Genomic DNA, 7130 nt, shown 5'->3' on the forward strand with positions numbered 1-7130 from the left:
ACAACAAATTTAGTGGTTAAAAGAGTCAAATTGTGACATGTTTTCTTCTGATTGATTAATACAAGTGATTACTGAATGAAAGAAAATTCCTTTTTTGGGCTTTTAAACATGATCTTAAGAATTTTAACATGTACCTGTGTTGTCCTGTCAACTTGGTGGGTCATGACTTGGTTATATAGTGAGAAAAAACAAAAAAATGGGGGGAGAAGGCTGACACAGGGCCTGGCCCCTCTCTGAATAACACAGCCAAAACAACATCATTTTCCTGTTCGTCTGTTTTTGTTTTGTTTTTGTTTTTTCTCTTTATGCTTAATTACAGGCTGCTTTGTCGGCCCGGAAAGCCGAGGCTGACCTGGACTCCTGCTCTCCCCTCTACCATCTTTGATGTGACCCTGACCAAATGCTACAGCAGCTGGACCCACAACAACAGCCTGAAAATGTCAACAGTGCTGCAGGAAAGCGATCTCATGCAGCGGAGACGGAGAACGTTAAATCCAAGGCCCGTTTCACCACACGGGGGAGATTTCCAGACAGCTTCAGCTGACAGAGCTGTGACGAGACGCCTATTAAGCCCGGATGAAAAGTGAGGCCGAGCAAAAGAATGCTGACCTTAACAACTCTGCATTAAAACTGTGCAGGACAGTGACGGACCAACACGGATGATCGGGCAGCAAAAAGGGCGTGCCAGAGACATGAGGAGTAACTGAGGTCAGGAGGCACCTCAGATTGGACAAAAGCACCAGAAGAACATAAGCTGAAGGCACAGGTGTCGGGGCTCGGCCAGGAGCTGACCTCTGAGAAGAGCCGAACAGCAGAGCTGCAGAAGGCCGTGGAGTAAAGCAAGGAAAACATCAATAAACTTCAATCTGACATGTACGGAAAAGACTCTGAGGTTTCTGCCCTCAGTAAGAGCTCAAGACATCAGAGCAGAAACTGAGCATGGCTCAGGAGGAGCTGGCTGCTAATCGAACCCATCAGTCAGGCTTTGAGTCCCAGATACAGGACTTGAAATCAGGCTGGAGCTTGTTGGAGCAGGAGGTTGCCAAACCTGACGAGAAGCTCCAACAGCAGGAGCAAACCCTGAAGGAGCTACAGAAGCAAAAGGGTCAAGTTAAGGAGGAGCGGGACAAGGAGAAGATGCAGGACACTGGAGAAAAGGACTGCCTCAATTGGGGCCAGAACCAGTATGGACTGAACTTTGGGCAGCAGCACCAATGGACCCAAACGGACTGAAAAGGAGGAGGGCAGGACCCCAGGGCAAGCTTCAGGCCGTGGTTTACCCAGAACACCAGAACAGGAAAGTGATGAACACAAACACACACAAACACACACATCTACATACACTGACTCAGAATCAAGAGAAACACACATATGAACACATATGCACTCGTTGATTGACTGAGAAATGACACACACACACACACACAAATCAAAATGCTGATTCAATTCACTGAGAAGTGATCCACACACACACACACACATGCTTGTGCAATGAAGAGTGATACACACACACGCTGATGCAATGAAGAATGCTTTACTAACAAATGCTATGCTGATACGCAAAATGCTGCACACAAATGTCCAAATACAGAATCTGTTACAACAACAAGAAGCCATTGATTGTTTATTGGTTAAATGCATTTCATGTCACCCAGAGGGCATTTGTGTAGATTTAGGGGACAGGGTCTAAAGCAGTTTGGTTATGAAAACAATGTCTGTGAGTGATGTCTGTTTATGGCTCAAGGCCTCGACTGAATTGTTTACTGTGCTTCACACAGCCTGATAAGGAGCAGTGGTACAGAGTGAAAATGATGAATTAACGGTGTGAGCCTTATTTCGGAGAGTCACATGTTTGTGATTGAGATTTAATTGAAGGAGGAACACACTGGGAAAAAAATAAAAAATAAAAGAAAAAAATAAAGAAAAGGGGGCCAGCCCTTGGATTTACGTAAGCATCTCACGTGTATGTAACACAATTACCTCAGGCTTTAAAGATCTGTACAAAATTCAACAACTTAATTTGTTCTCATTGAGATGACACGATACAATCTAGTAAGAGTGGTTAGTTGCTGAACTCACAGAATTCATAAGACTGCATAAGATTTCAAATTGCAGGAAAATCACTGGAGTTATAAGAGGCAGACAACGACACACACACCACATGCATGCTATTGCTATTTATTGTGGATTAACCTGTCAAGGGCAAGCACAAAATAATTCTGCCTCAAATACAGGAAATCATAGCTTCCCTGTATTTCCTACATTGTTGGCATGCTGGTGAGTGCTGTTGCTCCACAGTAAGAAGGTCCTGGGTGCAAGTCCACAGTCTGGTTAGTTTGCAGTGGTTTCTCTCTGGGTATTCTGGTTTCCTGCCACAGTGAAAAGTCATGCAGCTGTTAGAGCTAGGTTAATTGATGATTCTAAATTATCCGTGAATGTAAGTGTAAATGGTTGTTTGTTTCTAGGTGATAGACTGGTGACCTGTCCGGGGTGCACCCTGCCTCGTAACCTATCACTTCAGGGTTATTTCCCAGCCCTCCTGTAATCAGGATAAAGATAGGAGGATGGTAGTTGGTGTAGACCCATTCAATTTTTATGGTAACCAGAATCTAGACTTTGTTGAACCGTATGCAATATGAAGACAACATGTAGTATTTAAGGGACCAAGTAGAATTTGGATAAAAGTTATTGAATAGTGTTAAAATAAAATGACAGAATTGTGAAGGATTAAAATATTCCAGGAGCTCAACTTACTCCATCTGAACATGTTTCAATCGTGTTTTATGAACACAAAATGCACAGGTTTACTGAATATGAAAAGGTTGTGTTGATTTAACTCAGTTGTTTAAGTTTCTGCCAAAGCAAAACATTTGTGTGCAACCAGTGTCCACTATTGAATCAAATAAATCCAACATGTTGTTTGTCAGTGCAAAAAGGAGTTACGGTACCTGTATTCCTACACAATATTGTCCCGGGACGGAGAAAAACTTTCTGGTGAAGTTTTGGTTGATTTTTGGGTTTTGCTTAACACTAGGTTGATTTTATCAGTGAGGTTTGGATTGTTTTCTTTCTCTAAGAGAGAGAAAGATGGTTTTATGCTTGGACATGTTTCTAACGGGCCCCAGTATTTGTTACTTTATTAGTATTTTATTGGTTACGTTTGTCTTTGCTTTTGTTACAGTGCACTGAAATAAGAACATCTGAGAGGACTGATCCACCGGTGGTGATATTTTGGTATTTTGTGAGTTCCTGATTTAATAAATCAGCTCTTTAATCCAGGCCTGAGAGATTAAACTTTAAAGCGCTATAAAACATGATTACTAGAAACAGTCGCAAAGTGTTTTTCTCCATGATTATAATGGGCTTGGGAGAAATTCACTTATATGGGACATTGATCACATGACAAGTCCTGAGCCTAAAAGGATTGCAGCGAGTCAATCCAGTCAAAAAAAACAAGGAACTGTTTTCCTTTAAAATGATGACGTCATCTTGCTGGTGATGGAGCCTCGAATAGGTTGCATGTGAGACTCCATTATCAGCAATATCTGGTATGAATGTGTGTGAATGTATGCATGTGACTGGACTGTGATGGACTGACGACTAAAAGTTTTAACTGACTTGATACTGAGACAAAAACGGTACCGACTTTAGGATTAGTAAATGCCCACAAACAATTCACCCCGCCTGTAAAAGAAGGGTGGATGTTTTGTCTCGCTTTGTTTTGTTTTTGCAGGAACAGAAGGATGACAGAGACTAAAGGGGGAGGCTGTAGCTTCACATGAGTGTGAACTGCAGACTTAACCCTTTGGTTGCTAATTTTGAGTTACTGATGTTTGCATTAAGAAAATTGTGTTTTATTAGCTGTGTTTTGATTAATGTATCACATTATATTGTTGGGAATGTTAAATGCTAAAGTGAAGAAAAGCTTTGATTTCACTCATGACTGAACATGTTATTATTAACCATAGCAGGCCACTGTAAAAAGTCAATTAACTTATATAGAGAAAGAAAAGCCAAAAAAAACTCTATTGATGTCTATGAATAACAGGGAAATGATAGACTTGTCACATTCAAAATAGAGATATGTAATGACAAACACTGGTCCACGTCATTTAGGTTCTCCATTGAAATAGTCAATAATTTAGAAAAGTAAGATAGAACCGACAGGGACATGTGCTGAGATGTGGTGCTGCACAAGAACAAGAGCAAAATAAAGAAAAATTATTGTGTTTAGCTTTGATAAATTCAAATTAAAATGTACCATTACACTCAGAGGATCAATATGAAATTCAATATATGCTAATTTTGTATGAAGTACATGACTGATAACTGTTCTGTCCTGAGCTTTTGTTTTCACAGCGCCCACTTGACCACACCAACAGTTTCTCGCCACCAAAAGGGGGTACTTGCAAAGAATAGGGAGGAATATCATCAGAAGTGTGAAAGGTAAGCCCCGATGGGGGTGATAACACCATTAATTTCACGTATGGTCAAATTCTTAAAACCTGACCCCAAACATGAAAAATTCTTCAAACATTTAGAGACAGAGTGGAGTTCTAGATAAACATAATGCAGCAAACCACATAAGGATGGAGCGATGGAATCAATAAGATGGTGAAATAACACACAGGAAAAATGTGGATCATGTTGAGTATGTTTATTCCAGTGTGCAGAGATTGGCTAATCTGACCAGGAAATGTTATAAATGGATTGTCGGAACAGTCAGCGTTAAAGTCACCTTTGACAGTCCAGACTAAGATGGCGTTGGACATCTTCAGGGCGGAAAAGGGTTGGTGTGACCAAGGTGTGGTTTGGCTTGTTGTATGTATATTTCAAGATGATACAGCTCTGGATGGACCAGTTACCAGGGCATGGAAGGAGGACAGACTCATTAAATGAGGAGAAGGAATTTTCTGGGGTTGGAGATCCTGTGGGTGAGTGGTTGACTAAAAGCATGCATAAAATAAAAGCTGTCGTTTGTTATTGATTGGTACTAGATTGATAATTGGCCACATTTACAGCTGTATTGACTTGTTGTGGACGTAGTCTACTTCATGTTTAAACACTCTAATTAGCAGATTGAAAATAGTGACATTAAAGGAAGAATATGCAGCACCACCCTGTCAGATGCCAGTGACGGTGGGGCTCAGTGATGAATCAGGTGAGCTGGATTCATGGCTGAATCAAAACATAGATGCCCCTGCTGTGGTCAGTAAGGGATATAAAGGGGGTGTTTTACTGTTATTGTAGCATCAGCATTATTGTTACATTAGAATCATATAACAAGCATTGCATTAAACATTTATTGAAGCTACTGACATTACATTAACATTTGTATTACAGTGATTGTTATAACCTGATGTTAATCTTCTATTTACAGGTGTCAGAATAATTATAGGATCCTTCATTGCAGGTGTAACCATGATCACCTTATACATATTGCAGTTTGTTGCTCATTATAGAGTTGTGCTCAAGTTATTAAGGGTTAAAAGCTACAGTCAGCGTTATGACTGGCTGATCTATGGAGTGGAGTTACTTCGAGCATATAAGGCCGCACGTGCTTACATAACACTGATATCATGTTGTTCTTTGTGATCTTTATTTAGTTATATCTTTTGTTAAGTTTTAAGTAGTGGCCATTGATTAAACAACATTCATTTAATATTGCATACCTGATTAAGAGCATTACACACAGATCAACTTAACAATCGGCAGAACCTTATAGCTGGAATGTTGTGTCTCAATAAGGGACAGTTGACTCGAGGAGATGAGTGGGAGTCAGTGCCTGTCCTCGAGAAGGAGAGAATGTTCCTTTGCTGTGTCAAAAGTAGCCAACAAGTTCATATTGAAGTGAAGTTCATATTAATACAGGTTTTGTTTGTAGACAATTGTGAAGACGCAGGCTCTGGGCGGAGCCAGGAGTTGAACAGATTGAACATGACAATTAAATTGATTTCATTCCCTAACACAGGATAACAAGACCGGAGCAACGACACTGGATAGGAGAAAGTCTGATACTTTCTAAGATATGAGGTCACTAACCTTTTCTTTTAAAATTCTAGCTCCGTTGAATTGACACATGGGAATGTGTCAAAAAAAGGGGGGGGGGGGGGGGGAGTTGAGTTTTAACTTCAAACAAGGGTTATATGAACATTTTTATGACTTCATTTGTGTTTTAATAACTTAGGTATGGTAAAACTTAAGCTAATAATGACCCAAAAGGTTTCCAGATTTTTTAGAGAACCCGTGAGAAGCATGAATCATTATTTCCATGTTTAAGCATTAATCATTGAAATGAACTGAATAGCGTCTAGAAGATAAAATGCCTGTGTTCACGAGAAGCTGAGTACCACACTGGAGAGGAAGCCGTGGGACGGTAGGCGGAAGGAAACACGTGATTTTTTGAAAAGGGGGGGACACATGTTAGAATTAAAAATGGCTAATTTGTTTTTTATGTCTTTTATTAGAATGAGTGGTTTTAATCATTTTCATACACACCTTGCAAATGTGCTTATAATGAGTTGGCACTCGGTCTTTTGAAGGTCATAAGCTTCGTTCGGCGATAGTCCGGACTGATAAAGTGTAGGAAATGCCAGTGCAGCGGGCGAAATGCAAACACGCAGCAGAGACAGACACGGTGACTGCTGAAACACCAACTGGGTTCAAGTGTCATGGCATCTTGGGCTCCAGCTACTTACCTCAAAAGGATGGATCCCATAAACAAAGCAATAACCATGAAGGGGTTGGCGGAAATCCAGGAACACCAGACCAACGAGGTTCGAGAGGCTCTTGGTCGAAAGGGGGACACGTTCCTGTTCCTTTTTCTGGAGAACATAGCTGTGACCCCAGAATACACAGATCATTGTTTGAAATCGGGGCAGAATAATGGTATTTGGGGTATAAGGTAGCACCGAAATAAAGCTGTGGGAGAACTGGGGAGTGATGGGAGTGTCATCTGTACCTACTATTGTTGTTGTAATAATAGTTTTTCTTGCATCTGAACTGCGCAAACACAGAGGTCATCTCACATATGGTTCACCCAACAGGGGGACAAAGGGCCTCAGGAGTAAGAAGAAATGAACCCGGCAACACTGGATTGCAGGGTGTAAGTGAGCTCTTTAAGTCTAAAG

The sequence above is a fragment of the Neolamprologus multifasciatus genome, chromosome 22, assembly GCF_963576455.1.
Source record: "Neolamprologus multifasciatus chromosome 22, fNeoMul1.2, whole genome shotgun sequence".
Classification (NCBI taxonomy): domain Eukaryota; kingdom Metazoa; phylum Chordata; class Actinopteri; order Cichliformes; family Cichlidae; genus Neolamprologus; species Neolamprologus multifasciatus.